Source organism: Aptenodytes patagonicus, chromosome 6 (genome assembly GCF_965638725.1).
Source record: "Aptenodytes patagonicus chromosome 6, bAptPat1.pri.cur, whole genome shotgun sequence".
Taxonomy (NCBI): domain Eukaryota; kingdom Metazoa; phylum Chordata; class Aves; order Sphenisciformes; family Spheniscidae; genus Aptenodytes; species Aptenodytes patagonicus.
The window spans coordinates 70,732,620-70,750,093 of NC_134954.1; the positions used below are offsets into that span (position 1 = coordinate 70,732,620).

General features: G+C 37.4%; 1 protein-coding gene across 3 annotated transcripts in view; it reads right to left on the reverse strand.

The window, feature by feature from the left end:
• Positions 1–17,474, reverse strand: part of LRP1B (LDL receptor related protein 1B) — a 780,133-nt gene that overhangs the window by 478,362 nt on the left and 284,297 nt on the right. For 2 of the 3 annotated variants that reach the window (XM_076343117.1, XM_076343116.1), the window contains exon 2: positions 7,274–7,411. The gene's annotated coding sequence lies outside the window, so the exon portion shown is untranslated. Of the gene's footprint in view, positions 1–7,273; positions 7,412–17,474 lie in introns of those variants that run through there. The other variant, XM_076343115.1, reaches the window with a different exon arrangement.

A 17,474-nucleotide genomic window follows, 5' to 3' on the forward strand; every position in this document is an offset into this window, starting at 1 on the left:
CTTACATTTCTTGCATTAATTCCTTAAAGAGTTTTATTAGCTGTAACAGGGAAAAATAATCAGGTAACTATACACACTAATCAACAGGAAGATAATAAAAATTGTTGAATAAAACTGAAAAGGGGATGCTCATAGTATGAGCTTAAATGTTTGTTTTCTTTTCTCAATAGAGGGCAGCCTCAAAACAGTAACAGCAGGCAAAAACAACAGCAGGCAACAAATACCATTTAACCTAAATCCCTGGAAAGTAGAACAAAGCTTTCTCAGAGCATTCTATCGCATCCCCCTATGACACTGACTGTAGCTGTTTTCAGTAGGTTTGTGTAGCCCTGAACAGGAGCCAGTTAACTATCATCACGACTAACTGGCCCTCTTAACTACCATGATCTTGTTTACATTATGACATATTAGTATGTCTACTACACTTTGTGCATTTTATTAGGCAACAGAATGATAGAAAAAGTGAAATACTGGAGTTATCATCTTTAAACTTCTATCTCATAAAGAAGATTAAAAAGAACTCCATGGTGCAACCATTCAACACTGCATTTCCCACAGTAAACATGGCTTCCATGACCTTGAAGAAAGTATATGTATTTAAAAACACTTGCGCTAAATAGGAAAACTAATCAGTATTAGTATTCAGGGAGGCCATAACTGACCAACACTTGATTTTGCCAGTAAGGCACATTATCCGACGTTTTCTCTCAGGAAAATGAATACTGCAAATTGAAATGGAAATACTGATTGGGAGCAGACAAGACATACATCGCTCCTTCAGCAGACAGGGTCACAACACTCTATACAAACTATGTACCACATAATGATCTGTTATCATATATTATTATCATCTGTGATCAAACATTTAAATTCTACACTTAATTTGCCACATAGACAATCCTGATACCTTAACAATGGTGTTCGCTTGTGCATTCTGGCCTAAAAAATCTCTTTAGCAGCAGCCCATAAAAGATGGGATGAAATCACATCACTCAAACGTCTTCCACTGCTCTATCCCCCTGCCAGCCACCTTTAATTTGCTTCACTGCAGTAGGATTTTGTGATAGAAAGTTATTAAATCACCAAGTCCATGACTTCTTTGTCTTGACAGCAGAACAGACTAAATGACCTTGGCTAATTTCAATGAGCCACATTGTGCTCTATTAAGGCAAAAAGATGGGAAAGAGAGTAATATACAAGAAATTGAATATTTGGATGGTGAAATGAGATGGAGATATAATAAAACCAAAAAAGGCAAAATAAGCCTTCGCCCAGACAAATGTACTTATTTATTAGCAGTTCTGTTCCAAAGCAAAAATACCTATGATCCTCTTATTTTAGTGCCTGCACTTTTTTCTCTTTTCTGTCTTATAACCACAAGTAAAAACCTTGATGCAGAACGCAGAGCAGTTGCAGAGGGAATGATTTTCAGTGTTACCTGATAGTTTCAGCAGCCCCACTGGTACGTCAGGAGCACTGTGAGATTTCCTGGGGGTTCAAGGTTTCCGTAACCTGATGTGACACTTTGTACATCACAGTCTTAACGGATCACTGATTTAAAGCTTGTCAGAATAAACTAAATGAGTTTACAGGGATTTCTTCTGCAGGTATGCACTATTTCCAGGAACAGTTTCATGTGAAAAAGGTGGGAACATTTATAATTCTACACTATTTTAGATTTCCTTTGTTACCTTGTTACATGACTCCATGAGAAAGAAAGAAAAACAAAAAATAAAGGAAAAAAAAAAGTTAAGACTAGGATGTAAATGTAGCTCCATAACTTTCAGTTTTATAATTTTGCCTCATTCTTGAAAGGCCTGAAGTTTCCATGTAATTCTGAAATTTGTATTTTCCCCTCTGGTAAACACTACTTAAAATTTCCCAGTGTTCCATCTGTAGAAGTGCCAGAACAAAAACATGATTCAGTAATAGCAGCATTTATCTTCGTCTTATGATAACAATTCATTCAAAAAGCCTAAACAGAAAAATAATACTCTGATTACAGGCTGCTACAAACCTACAACTATTTGGCCAAGTCTTCTGTATGTGTGTTTTGCAGTTTTTTAATACTAAATGATCCAGAGTTTGCCTTTATATATCTTATTGACAAGATTATGGCTCAGATCATGGTTCACAAAGATCGAAATAATCCGAAGACTTGGCAGGTTTCTATAAGATCTGTTAAGTTCAGTAAAACTTTCAGTTTTAATTTAAAAAAAAAGTATCTCAAGTCACCTCTGTGATCTCTCCTCGATTTTCTTAGTCTTAATTAACCTTGGGTTGCATCTAGTTAATATATCAAACAAGAATTTGAGGTTACTTTCCTCAGATATTTAGTATTCCGAAGGTAATGCAGATTCTCCTGTATACCCAGGCTCATCTTGTCAACGTTGCTAGGTAGGCAGACAGGTAGACATGCAGGCAATTACCTTCTGTATGGTGACTCGCCAAATAGCAAGGAGATTTAATGGACGTTGCAGTCTTGCTATTATATTAATTTCAATATGAGATGGTATAAGCAATCTGAATAATCAGTATTTCAGATGGGAAAAGATACAGTCACATTTTTCACGCAACTCTGACCTCAATGGGGAGCTGCTGTGATTCAGAGCCAGGAAGAGCAACGTCCCAAGCTCCCCTGAGCCCCGGTCCAGCGTCTCCTGCATGTCATAGAGACGGGATGCTGGCCGGATACTACTGATAATAGCGGTGACTGGAATGAGAGAAAGTGTCCTCAAAAACCTGCTCGCTCCTTTGCACTTCAGGGGTTTAGTGCGAGTACAGACTTCCAGGGAATCCCTACAGCATTCCTGCTTTCCCCTTCCCAAAGCATTGGGTTGTCTATCCTCAAACCAAAGAAGTACAGAGCATAATCCATGTCAAGGCTGTGACAGAAGACTATTTAATGAGAACCCAATGTACTCTATCCTTAATGTGCCCATTGGAGAAGAGTACAGGCAGACTATTAATGTTATTATTTTGTCTTGTCAGCTAGGATGGATAAACTTGCTGCAGTATTCCCACTGCATAATACAGCACAGTCCATAGAAATGCAATGGATATCGCAGTATAATGCAAAATATACTTCAACTTTAAAGTCAGAGCATCAGCGTGTAATTGGTGCCTTCACAGGGCTCTTACCTGGGCCTCTTTTAATTCTGTGTCAGTTTTGCTTCTCGGTAATTGTTCCAAAAATGTTCCATTTTATGATAAATCGGCATAAGCCAAAGATATGCAGAGTATTTGCGCTAGCATTTTTTTCAGTATTCATTTAGTATTTTCTGACTGGAATATCCAGTATTTTCGCATAACTACTCCTGCAGCTATTAATAATAACTTATCCCTTAAGTTAGTTAAGTGAAAAAGGACATTTCTACATTCTGTAAAAATTCTAGTTTTCTATAGCTCTAACTCAGAGACAAACCAAGAACTAACTTTGGCATATCACCTTCAATTTTTTGCCACATATATATATATATATGTATATAAAAGAAGTACTGATTTATAAAACTGTGCAGATCACTTCTGCAGCCCTACAAAAAACCTTTTCTAAGATTCATGGGAATTTGACTGTAATTCTCTAGAAATTATCTTAAGGATATATCTAATCCTTTACCTACTCAAGCTCAGGTTACTCCACCTAATCCGTGACAGATACTTGTCTAAGCTGTTCCTAAAACCTTCAGGAAAAAAAAAAAAAGACGTATTTTAACCTTCAAAAGACCACAAAATCAGAGGCTGGAGCAAGCTGTAGCCACATGACACATGCTTTAACTGACCACAGCCAGTCCCAGTCCCATACCGGTGATGCTCCCCACGAGCTCATCGAGTGCTCGCCGATATAGGACTGGTATGAACCGTGGAAGGGAAAGACTTAGAACTAAATAGTTCAGCTTGCAATAATTCAGCGACTCCCCTGTGGCAGAAGACTTCTCAGCTCATCGCATGGCTGAGCTTTAAAAGTGGCTGAAAATGCAACTGAAATAAAGACCTGGTTCCCAAAAGAAACCTGAAGAACGGTGTTAAAGAAAGAAGCTTAACTGTCCAGAGCAGCTCCGGATCAGTCTTCTACCAGAACTACTCAAGGTTGGGTCTAGTTTTGGCATTGGTAAATTTTATCTGAGCCTTATCAAGCCTCCAAATAGCTGATGGGCGCTAACTCCCCCATTCAGCAGGACTGGACTGTGGTGAAATTATCTGATGAATCTCAGAAAGCGGAACAGCCCCAGCCCCAACCTACGCTTTATAGGAGGGGTTAGAATATACTTTGATCCCTTGCTTATTCAGCTTCTCTAAAGCATTCTTCAGTCAAAAAATAGCAAAGAATCCAAAATGACCAAATACAGATGTCTTATCACTATTATATGCTGTGAGTTTCAGTTTCAGTGAACTACGCACCCCTCCTCTGAAGGACATTGAAACACATAATGTGAAACAGCCATACATAATAAAACATTTTTTATTTCATATTGCCACAACTGCTCCTGAATTTATGCATTATAATCACCAGCAAAAATGCATATGTGCCTGAAATAAAAGATGATGAGACAGGAATGTCATTGTATTTACTATGATTTCCTTGAAATTTCACATACATTACCATTTCACACTGCAGATACGATCATATTTTTACTTGCCAGGGAAAGGTGCAGGCCTGAATATATCTCTCACGGATCATAATATAATGGATTAACATAAGAATGTTAAATTTAGAGAAAGAAATTAGAATAGTTCCAGTTATTGAATGCTTATACTCCATTAGTTCTTAAGCATTATTGGAAGCTTTCACCGCTGTGGAGTTGTGACCTGTATGCTGAAACGGTCTTTGCCATGGTCACACACCCCATACTTCATATCATAACTTATTTTCCTGGTGCGTAGACCATGACTTATTTACACAGCACTATCAGTGTTGCTAGCAATAGATTATTTTAACAGCCAGCTCTGTGACCAACTGAGTTGTTTGCAATTAAGTATTTAAAACTGCTATTATCTTCCTGATCAATCAAAAATTTCATATGAACGATGTTAATTAAAGAGGAACATACTTAGAATGCCATTTTTGTTACTAATATCAAGAAAAAGCTAACTATATGGATAGGTTTCTGACGCAACTTTGCAGCTTTTGGCCACACAGATGATCTAAACATATGACTTGTATATTCAGGGCTTAGAAAGTACAACAGAATGACTCAACAGTTACCCATGCATTGTTCTGATACACAGATATATAGGCAGAATAATTACAATTATACTGGATTCATCCCAAATATCTAATACATAGGAGTGTATCACAATGACACATTAGTGGCAGTTGTTAGTATCAAACTACATGATCATAATGTAAAGTTATTGTTTTCTATATTCTTTGGCTTTGTTGATAGAAATGTGTCCGCTAACAATGTCAAGAACTGCCTCTAATAAGCAAGTCAAAATACGTAATTGCTACAAAAATCAGTATTAACGGGTTGTTAACCATTTACTAGGTGAGATACTGGGAGACAACTTTAAATTCTTAAGAAAATATAATATAAAAGAACTTCATTATCTATGTGTTCTGTGTGGTTTAGACCAAACGTTTGTTTAGTATATTTTACTAAATTCTATGGTAATTTATTAGAGCAGACATTAATTTTACCATTGGGAAGTTTTCATATTCATATATGATAATAACAAATGGAGTGGGAATCAACATAATTTTGAGCATAAATTAAAAGGGCATGAATAAAGATTAGGTATTTTATGTGCTATCACATTCCAAGGTACAGGCTACCTACACAAAACGCCACATATGAAAAACAAACGTATTTAATATACACTAACATAGGATTTTACTTTTAGTCTATTTATTTATTCTGATTCCATTAATCTCCTAATTTAAAGAGTTAAAATACAATAAAAATACAATGGAGTTATAATACAGTAATTATTCAGCACTGGAAGTTTTTAATTCTCTGCCATTTAATCCAGAGTAATTTATAGAAATATATGAATTATTGAGGACTACACATTTAAACCGTGCTTAATGGATCAATACTGTTCTCCAAAAAACACTCATCTGCAACTTCAAAAAGCTTCAGTATGGGCCAAGTACTGCTTTGGCCAGTTTAACTTTTGGGGTTTTTCGGATGCTGGGAACAAAATCAATATGCTGACACAAATTTTGATTTTGTGTAACGCTCATTGAACAAGGACTATACAAAAGTAGAGCCTTCAAGAAAAGAAATTATTCCTATCACTGTGAATAAGAATTGTCACGTATTTTATGGCAGCCTGTATCCTCACCTGGTTATATAAAAATAACTATTTGTAGTTTTGTGAAGTCAGCAGTATTACATTGATTAATTCCAGGTGGCTTTCTTTGTCTTCTTAATTTTTTTTTTTAATGGCTTATTTTTGGTGCAGACTTAGATTTTACTATGACAATTCTGGAAATCTGTCCACATGAACTTTTAAATTCTAATTTAACTTTCTGAGCTATACAATTAATTGTATCTTTCACTGTATATTGTCACACTGGATTGTAGCAGAAGTCCCAGGACCTATTCCTGACTTTCGGGTTTTGAACACGAAATCTGTTGAGGATCATCAACAATCATTTGCCTAGCAGTAAAGTCTACTGATTGAGAATAACTGACATGTTAATGACTCATGCTATCCGAGACTTGGGCTTCATACAGCAGCCTTATAACTATCCCCAAGGCAGACCTTAATAAGTCTTCTGAGTAGTTGAGCTGAGATATTAAAAAAGTTGACCTCCACCGATTTCTAAAGATTTCTCATTGCCAGAATTTGGTAACAACGCTCCTAAACAGTAGATTATTAGAATAAAATCCCCCCCAAAAGCAAGTCCTCAACGCAAAATAATGCTCATAGCAAATCTGATGTATTTTTCAGTGTTTTTCTTTCAGTTTTTTGTTTACACAAAAGTTATAAGGAAAAAAATATTCTGGCAAACAGTGCGCTGCCCAACGTTTACTCCCTAAGAAAGGGCTTCCTTATCCTTCTTTTGGTATAACTATTTCCATCATACAAGGTTAGTAATCATTAAAGAAAAAGTCTGAAAACCTGTATGGGCTTTTTACTTGCATTTGCTTAACACAAAGTATTTTAAAATTAACTTGAAACATACATTGAAATATGCCTCTATCAATCCACTTTTGTTTTATACGTATTCCCAAGAATAAGAAAGTTCTGGTTTTCTTTGAACTAAAAAAAAAATGTAGCAGAAGACTTCAAGTTAAAGCATTTTTTCCTCAGCAAATTTACTTACCCCGGCAATGTACTCCTTCGTCATACCCATCAGAACAGTCATAAACACCATTGCAGAGCTGGGACAAGTGAATGCATTTGTTTGTACCGATGCAGCTAACATAATTCGGGGTGCACTTGAAATCTGCTTCCTCAGGACCTAAAAAATACACAGAAAATTTCTTATACATATTTTTATATCTACAACAACACAAAGAAAGTTCTACATTGCATTTCCATTTTAAAGCTAAGGGCAACACTCCATGTATTAGTCCATTTTGCAGATTTTTAGTGCATTATCATTGCTGTGTTTAGGAGAATTAAAATCATCAAGAAATGATTAGTGCAATTGAAAGGAAATCAATGGGCCAGAGAGGATTATTTCCCAAAATACGGGTGTTTTACAGATGCTAAAATTAAGCTTTGCAAACATTAAAAACTATCATAAAATTTTCAATTGCCTTATGAATATCATATCATGAGTCATATCAAGAGTAACAGGAACCAGTATTTACATTCATTGTTGTGCTATATAGATAATTTTAGATATTTATGAAATTACATATAAACGTTACATATTTATGGCTGCATTAGATCAGAGAAACCGTTCCTCCAGCCCACGAGTCTGCCTCTGAAACTGCGCAGTACAGGATGGTAGGGAGGATAAGGATGCTGTGATTGCTCCCTTTGGGATACCATCCCGGCTGCAATCACTGTGTCCCCTTATCCCTGAAGTGTCAAGTACAGGGATTTCTGAGGAAGTTCAGGGATTTTTGACGACCTCTTTTGGTTATCTCTTAGAGAGGGTTCTGACTGGTTAAAAAAAAAACCCAAACATAATTTCACATGATAAAGACTTTGAGATTTTTAACACACTGCAAAGAACATTTAGAGGTCTGAAGGGTTTAGCTCATTTAGAGGATGACTCATAATTTATACACAGTATATGATTAGCTACACAGAGACTGAAGGTGTGGAAATTTTTCAGGAAACAACTTAAAGCTCCTTGATTGCATGTGTTGGAGCCCTGAGCCTGTGCTAAACTCTGACAGCTTGTAACAGTCCTCAAGGGAAATAAACCCTAGGATGCACTGTGCTTTCACCTTCTTCGAGGCACTAACTCCAAGACGAAGGACAGAAATCACAGGCAGTAGCTGAAAGCTCCCTTATGTGGGAAAATCTCAGCTTTGGCAGATCTGGTCTCTTGAAGTCAGCAGGAGAAAGCAAAGGAGAGCTCTGGGGGGGAATTCATGATTTCTATAACAAATACAGATAGCTCTTAGCACAGCCCATTAAATAAAAATCCTAAATTAAAAAACTTGTCCCAATTAGAAAAATTAAATTAAAAATTCACACTGCTGTGCTACATGTCAGGAAGCCATCCACCATTTAGACTGGGCACAACAAATGCCAATTTTCAGTGGTTTACAATGCTTTTGCCTGTATTCTTTTACACAACTCCCATCGGCACAGGGCAGGTGCTCCCCTTCCCCAAGCAGAGCACGCACCCCTAAAACGCGCACATCCACTGCGCAGGAAGGCATGATGTACAGCGACCTGCTTCCCTCCTCCGACCTGTCCAGCTTCACACCTTGCACCGATGGAGTGACACCAATTACATCCTTGATCCAAGGTATATGGGGATGAATGCACTCTGTCTCAAACAATTTCTGTGCTTCCGGGATGAATAAAACCCTGTATTTTTGTTACGGCCATACGCTACACACAGTTTTTCACGAAAACTGCATTCCTAAGCTAAGAATAAGGTGTCTAAATACTTTCTGAACTCAAAGAAAAGAAACAACTATTCTTACTATGCTCTAGGTTAAATAAGTGCGTAGCAAATGTAGAGGTTTTAAAACACTTCACAAAGAATACATTCTTCCCCATATTTTCCAGTAAAATATAGGAGGAAATTAACAACAGAAAGTCGAGAGATGATTAAAATTTATCCTCGATATTAGGACTTGAAGACCACAGTAATAAGAATCAGAGAGGTGTGACCTCCTGGTGCTGCCAGAGACCCCTGCGCCATGCAAGAAAACAAGAGGTGGGGGCAACGCGGCTCCATGCCCTTCGTGGGCAGCATGGCCACTGGGCGGGGGGTTGGGGGATTTTCGCTCGGGCTTCGGGCTTTTTACTCTTTTTTTTTTTTTTTTTTTTGTTAACTGGAGTAGGACACTTCATCCCATGAAGCATCCCATGCACATGCGCACATAAAGCTCACTACAGTACCTACAACCTCTGGCAGTGCCCAGCATTCCTCCAGGGCTGGTTTAACTCTTAAGAAGAACGTAAATAAAGCAGCTTAGGATAGCCAAGCGCTCAGTGTCAGGTAGGTCATATAAAACCGAAAGGTTTAATTTGATTCCCATTTCAGTTGCATCAGGACTTGAAGGCACCTAACATTTAACAAAACCAAACTAATTTTCTGATTTGCCATTTATAGCTTGCTTATTCATTGCATTAGAGAAACTGTGAATAGACTGTGAGGAGTAAAAATGATCTTTTCTTCTAAAATAGAGAACATTCATTAAAAAAACTTAGATCTGTGAAGCATGTAAACCATGGTACATGCATTACTGACATATAAACCCAAGCTTGCTAGAGGGCTTTCAGCATTCATACCTTATCAAAAGAAAACTGAGATCTGTGACCAAAAATATATAAGCATATATATTTATCTTCTAAATTTAATGAGTGAAAAGAATTAATCTCTTAATTAACATTTAAAATCTCAATAGGACTAGTCTGATATGTTCCTGTCTAAAGATTTTGGGATTTAATTTTGATTTGATGCTTCTAGCTTTTAAAATACAAGATTCCTTCAGGACACAAACATCCTGCAATTTCAAATATATTATCTAACTTAAAATACTAGTGAGGGAGCTTCCTAAATTAGGTTTCTTTGATTGGGAACTGCATATAAGGGGAAATTGAAATATGCTCCAAGAAGTATTACTCCAATTATTTTGTTTTCAAGAGAAATTTTGTGCACCACTTGTGAAAACAGAAAGATTAAGATTAGAAGCAATTAACTTACTCATGTGATTAAGATAAATTCAAATGCACTTTCTGTTTCCTTACTAGCATGATGCTTTGGAAGTCAACTTGACTTACAAATGAAGATGAACTTCAGTCCAAAAAAGCCTGTTTCATAGAAGACTTGTGACTTATTTTGTCTGCAAAATGACTCTAAAAGGTAACAGGTCTCAATCATCCAACAGCGTCAGCGGAACAAGACAGCATGTCCCAAGGTCTCCCTACTCACAACTCCTACCACCTTCATTGAATAAAAAAATTAAGCTAAACAGAGCTGCATGTTGCGATGCCTTTGAAGCAGCACATGCTTTTCCCACTGAATCCTACCCAGCTGCTGCGCTTTCTGAAATGTCTAATGTAAATAAAGATGAGTAGCTTTTTATCTTGTTTACTCCTCTTCCCTCTTCCTTTAACAGACAGCCACTTCTGGCAGCGTTATCAAGTGAACTTTGGGAAAAAGAATTTAAAAGTGTCCTTCTTCAAAATAATCTCAGTGTATTTTACATCAGTGCAAGAACGCTAAGAATATAAAAGACAGATGGTGTCTTTTCTTCCCTTCAAAAGACACAGTAATTCCTAGCCTTGCCAGTTGGTGGAAAAATAGTCAAAACTACCGGCTGCAATTATGGTAATAGACCATCTCGATGTTTCAAACACTCGTACCAGGACACTGCTTGCAGGGCGAAGAGGATGGAAGCAGCGTTGCTCATGCAGCGCTGTGCAGCTCAAGAGACTGGCTCAGGAAGCAGAATATCCGTCTCCTTGGTGTAACTGTCTCTTAACAGATGGCTAAATGAGAAATGGTAGAAAAGCTGAGCTGCAGAAAGTTGAGCCAGGGCCATGGGGGATCCCCCCGGGGCTGGCAGCCAGGGCCGTCCCACCCCAACTGGCAGGTGGCTGGGGCAGCCCCAGCCTGGGGTATTGGGCACCTCCGTAGGGATGAGCCACGGTGTCCATCCATGGGTGGGGGTCAGGATCAGGCCTGGTGAGGGTACCAAGGTTAGACGCAGCCCTGGGATGGGCAGGCAGGCCCAGGTGGACAGATTACTGCTTCTTTCCCCAAATCCTCCAGAAGGCAGGCTGGGCCCAGGAGCAGAGGGGCTGAAAACAGGAGAGCGATTCATTTCAGATCCAGATTTCTTTGGCTGTTGAATTGACTGGGATGGCCATTTCTGATTTGGTCACACTGTGTCAAGGTTCACTGCACTTTCCCAGCATGTGAGAAAGCACGGAAGAAAACTGCACCATGCTTTGGCAATACCTGTGCAGTGTACAGTGAATCTAGCTGAAGTCCCTTCAGTGAAAGTGCCCTTACTTCAGTGGGGGTTGAGAAGAGGTAAGAGAGTCCTCGTGATATCCTCCAGCAGGAGATGATGGGATCAATCAAACACAACCTCTGGTTTCCCGCTAAAGAAGCATCATGAGAAAGTATTAAAGGCCGCTGTCAGAATTAGCAGAGACATTTCACCATGCACTTTTGACATGGTATCTGTCTTGAATTTGTGCTTAACCAAAACTGTACCTGTCTCGCTTCAGGCTCATGTCATACTACATTTCTAACTAGAGAATGCAACTGAGAATCTACAAGCTGATTATTTCCACTAGTTTTTGTTATCATAAGCAATATATAAGTGTTTATTAGCAAAAAATATGGATTAATATTATTTCATTATTTATGTTTCCTTCGTCTAGAAACGCTCCCCTTAATTTAATGTAAATTAAGGTACAACTTTGTCTGCTAAGTTTACTGAGAAGTTACAAAATATGAATAAAAGATATTTGCAATGATTGTGGAAATAGCCAGACAAAGGAGACATGCTACAGTGCCCAGCACAAATTCAAGGTCCACAAAAAGTTATTAAATTACAGTAAAACACCCACACACACTTCTTGCAAATTCATTTAGAAATGCTCATAGCAGCTCAAAGCTGCTACTTCTGAGTTTATTTTTTCACCTTTGTTTTTCTCAGCGAAGTTTTTACAAAGTGTTTTTTCTTTCAACATTTCAGGCAAGTAGTTAGGCAGTAGCTTGCACTTTTAAATAAGAGACTATGCAACTAAATGTGGTCCATCCCTTTTACATCACTGCATCCAATTTTCTAGCAGCTCTAATCCTGGGCTGTCCTCAGCCACAAGAAACAATTATACCAAACTGTGGGATGCCTTCAAAATTCCCATTTGTGTGGTACATCAGCGACTTACAGATCCATGTTGCTCTCCTAAGTGTCTTTATGGAGTCAACCTTCTCACCAGTGAGCAGTTATCCTGAATAAAACCTTATTCCACTGGTTCAATGGACTTTGAATTCAACAGGTAGGTGGGAATCCTGGAAAAGTTATTTTGTACCTTTCCAGGTACAAAAACACCAACACAGCAGTGGATAGAATCTGACCCGAAGACAAAATTAGTAATTTTGATGCAAATAACAGAGTTGTCAAAAGATTTATTTTACAGTTCTGACTGCAGCACACATTCCTCTAGAGAAGTTTTGGTATAGCACTACCCAGGTCTTCTCTGTGGTATTATCAGATGAAGTTGATTAATGACTGTAATTAAGCCAAAATAGCCCAAAGTTTAAGAAAGAATAATCCACACAAGTTTTAGGATCTCTCTGGATAAATATGGGCTTAAATGAAAATACTCCACTATGGTACAATACAGTATGTGGCTTGTCAAACACACATATAAGATTGTGAGGTCTGTTTCTCCCTGTTAACTCGCCTCCATAGCATTGCTAGTACCCTGTTTCTGCTGTGGACTCAGTGCAGTATAGAATATTTAAGATTGCAGAATTGATTAAAGAACTTAATATTTAGTCTTTAACATAGCTCTTGGCAACAAGAAACAACCTGCCACATGCAGCCAAAGTAACATAAAATATCTGACGCTGACCCTGCCAAGACAAGACATACTGTACCTTAAAGATATTTAGGGCTAAATTATGGCCATTAGAAGAGGCTGCTTTTGTGGGAAAATCAGAGATTAATGGGGAAAGGAGACTATACTTCCATGATCAATTCTTTTTATGTTAAATGTTTGAAAACTTCCAAGAGGTTGAATACTACGTATTAATTTCTGTAGTTACAGGTTAATGTGTAAAGTGTAAACTAAACATACATGGTATCCCATGGTATCATAATTGCTTTAAAAAGTAATTTTTCACACAGACTAGATGCACACTTTCAGTATCACGACTTTGAAACACTGGGAGAAATTTATGGAAATTACTTAAAATCTTTACTCTTTGGTATCTTATATATATGCAAAGAAAGGATTTCATATTTAATAAGGATTTATGTATCGTAAGTAACCCCTTATTCATTGCTACATTTATCCATATGCTTTATTCAACCACATAAACTGATAATGAATATAAGTTTGAAGTCACCTTCAATTAAATCAGGTATTCAGCTGTCCCTGAAAGAAGGAGAATAATAAACATGGTAGGATGCGGACAACTGAAAAGAAGAGGAAAGCAGGCAAAGTATTGTGCTCTTTGCAGCAGAACAATAGCTGTAATCTCCGACCTCACAGACACAGCATATTGTCTCCAAAATAGTATTTCACAGGAAAGAATAAAACCAGCGGCAGCCAGTAGGTTTGTGAGTGTGCAAATGAAGGAGTATACTTATAGTACGCCCTCATAACTTATGACCAAACATAAGAGATGAGCTAAAGACTGTAGAAAGCAATACTGAAACAAACAGAAACAAAAGAGAAAATGCAGAACTTTGGAAATCAAAAGATGGCTTTGAGTCATCACAGTTTGAAAATCAGTGATCTGTGCTGATTCACAGTCCCTGCGCGTCTAGCGCCAAGTGCCTCCTCTCTCCTCTCTCTTTATAAACGGAGGAGTGTGGACACAATCAGCCCCCTGGTATCTACCTCCCTTTTCAAGAACAGGCTTTGGCTCTTTGTGCTTTGTACAGGGAGGAGAAGCACAACTATCCAAGCCAAAGTTTTCCAAATCCAATCAAGGATTTGCATTGATCTTAGCCTGTGCTTAGAATGCTGATATATGATTTAGTCAGTCAAGAACTCATAATAAAAAAACCCCACACCATTGAAATTCACTTCCAAAGGATGGTTTCCAATTTTGTGTGTTACTCTAGACAAAACAGTTCAACAGGCTGTCTATCTGTAAAGCTTAACAAGCCTCGTAGCGGCACATAAAACTCCAATTTCTATACTCCTGTGACAGGCTTTTAGCATTGGCACTAGTATCACATACAAATGAAATCACAGGTGCAAAACAGCATATGGATATTGAGTTTATGATGATCTAGAGTTGCTTGCCTTTTCCTCTTTGTCTGTGTGTTTTTGTAAGTACTAGAGAAAAGCAAACAGCAGGCAGTCTAAATCTAATATTATACAATAAATTTAATTGTTTAAATACTTCTTTTTTGTTTAAAAACATGAACATTGTTTGCATACCGCCATTCTAATGACTGTCAGGAGCTCTATTTGAGATGGCTCTCCAGCAAACACTTTCCCTTTGGTTATCTTTTTCCTGATCGCTGGTTTCTGTGTGTCAGACACTTGCTCATCGTGGCTACACAGATGTAAATAATTAACAGAGCCACAGGACTCACCTTTTTTTAGTGTAATGTAGCTGATAGCCACTGGAGAGAAGTAGAAAAACTATGTTGAAGGTTGCACAAAGGCTGTGACAAAGAGGAAAAAAGAGGTAGAGGAAATCTTTCTGAAACAGCTCAGCTTTGGATCGTTATCCAGAAATCCCTCTGGGCACACATGGGCTGGGACGGGGCTGGAGTCAGAATACAGCTCTTCGGTGATCAGGCCGAGAGCAGCCACCAGACTCAGGACCTGAACTACAAGTGGGTTTTGCCTAACATAAATCTACCTACTAAAGCTGTAAACGCCATGGAGGTAATTAGACTGATAATAGTAAAATCAGCTCATTACAGCAAAATCCACGTAGACTGCTAAATGCAGTTGGACATTTTGCATCCAGAAATTACCTCAAACAGAAAATTCACCCAGCCAAAGGGAGAAAAGACCACCTCCTCAGCCAAAACCCATCTAATATAATAGCTCTGCAAGACTGGAGTAATTTTTCATTGAACAGCTCTAAATTTAACCATTTCTGGATTGAATAGCATGACAATGTGATTGGTTTTTTTAACTTTTTATTTTTTTAAAACAAGGTTAAGGGTGATCCGAGAAATCAATGGCCACAAAGGGAACACCAAACCTTACCTGCCTTAACTTTTCTGCAGCCTCTCTAGTTACAGAAAAAAAGCAAAGAACAAACGATGGCAGAGGCAAAGAGAAGGGGAGAGGAAATGAGACTGAAGTCACCTGGAGTGTTCCAGTATTCTTTCCAGAGTTCATACACTGTGTCAGAAGATTACTGTAATAAATCAATTAATAAATATATAGAGCTTAAAGACTGCCACACTGTATCAGAATGAAAATTAGTTTGGGGGAAAGGGTAATGCAGATACATAACTGTACTTTATAGAGGAATCGACAAGGACCTGAAGTCCAAAAGAGAAATATGTTTTAATGTGATTTTTTGATTTGCGCTTGCATTTTTTCAGATGTCAGTGAAAATGTCTCTATTGATATCAACAAGGCTGCATCTTTATGCAATATGGCAACAGAGTGTACTTTGCATATCACACATTTCTAAGACATTTCCATCCCTATAAAACACATTAAAAAATTCTTGTCTTTACTAAAGTTAAGGTAAATATCTTAATTTTTGCCTATTGCTTAAATAAAAACCTTCTATTCTGTCACTGCTTCACTAGATGATGGCATCTCATCTTTTCTGTACATATTATCTGACTTTCATTGTCCTAGACTTAACAACTATCCTTTTTTTATGGACTCTATAAATACATGCATGTGTACACACATATATATAGTGCCTTAAAAAGAGCATATATGACCTACGAGTGTGTTAATACAGTAAATCACACTTTCCCATTCCCCATTCTATAATATCCCGGAGTTGTAAATATAAATATTGGAAATGGGTCTCACATAGTTTTTAAACCTCTGATTTTTCTTAAATATTACTAAATTTCATCCTTAAACTTTTCATTTGAATTTGTAAGAAATGAAAAAATGTAACCGTGCAAAATTATATAGTATGGAAGAAAATGCATTATCTCACACAAACTATCAAAAAACCCCTCTTTGCAGTCAGAAAATACTAATAAAGATATCTATCTGTAGAGAAAACAGGTTGGTGTTTGGAAGCAAGAAGAATGAAGAACCCACAAGAGGACATATGTATCATAAACTTTTCTTAAAAATCAAGTTTATCTTTTGCCTTGCAAAATTCAGTGTGCCAGTGGTGTTTGATTAAAAACAACAATAAAACAATTCTCACCATCATAATCATCCATCACAACTGCCCCGAATAATATAGTTACACATCAACGAGCTTCAGTATTTTTATATACTTGCACGACCGCAGCTTCAACTTGTGCAGTAAAACTTACTATATAGACAACAAGAGATAGAGAATTTATGTTCTTTGCCACAGTCCCTAAAAATTGAAAAGCTAAAACAGTTTTACTAAGCTCTTGCATGTAGGATATATCAGAATATAAAGGAAGATCCTTGTATGTACCTATACATAAGCAAAACCATTGCAAATTTACATTCCTTGGTTATTTTTGGAGACTGGATTCGCAAACATTTGTCAATGAAGACTGTAGGAAGAAGAGAAAAAAAATGCTCTCAGTTTTCAGGAAGCAAAAATAATTAATAATTCTTTGTATTTGCAGAGACAGAAAAGCTTTGTTAATGGAATTTTTTGGTGATTTACTACAACACAGTAAAACAATACTTTATGGTCAATGAAGTAAAAAATGAATATTGTCTCAGGTAGATGGTCATTCCTCATTAGTTATAAGGAACCTATTTTTAATTTGGAGATTTTTACTTAATTAGTGTCACACATCTCAAGGCTGTCTTGTGTCAACTGTTGTAATGACTTGATGTCTATGCGCAATACAGAATGGGCTGCTAATAGAGTCTCGGTTTGAGAAAAATGATAATGAGGTGAACAAAAGAAGTGTTAATTACTTACACAATTAGAGTACCTAATACCAGCAACATTGTAATGCATCAACACTTATGTTATAGATATTTATATATCCAAAGTGTATAAATGTCAGTGGAAAAATGCATGTAGATGTTCT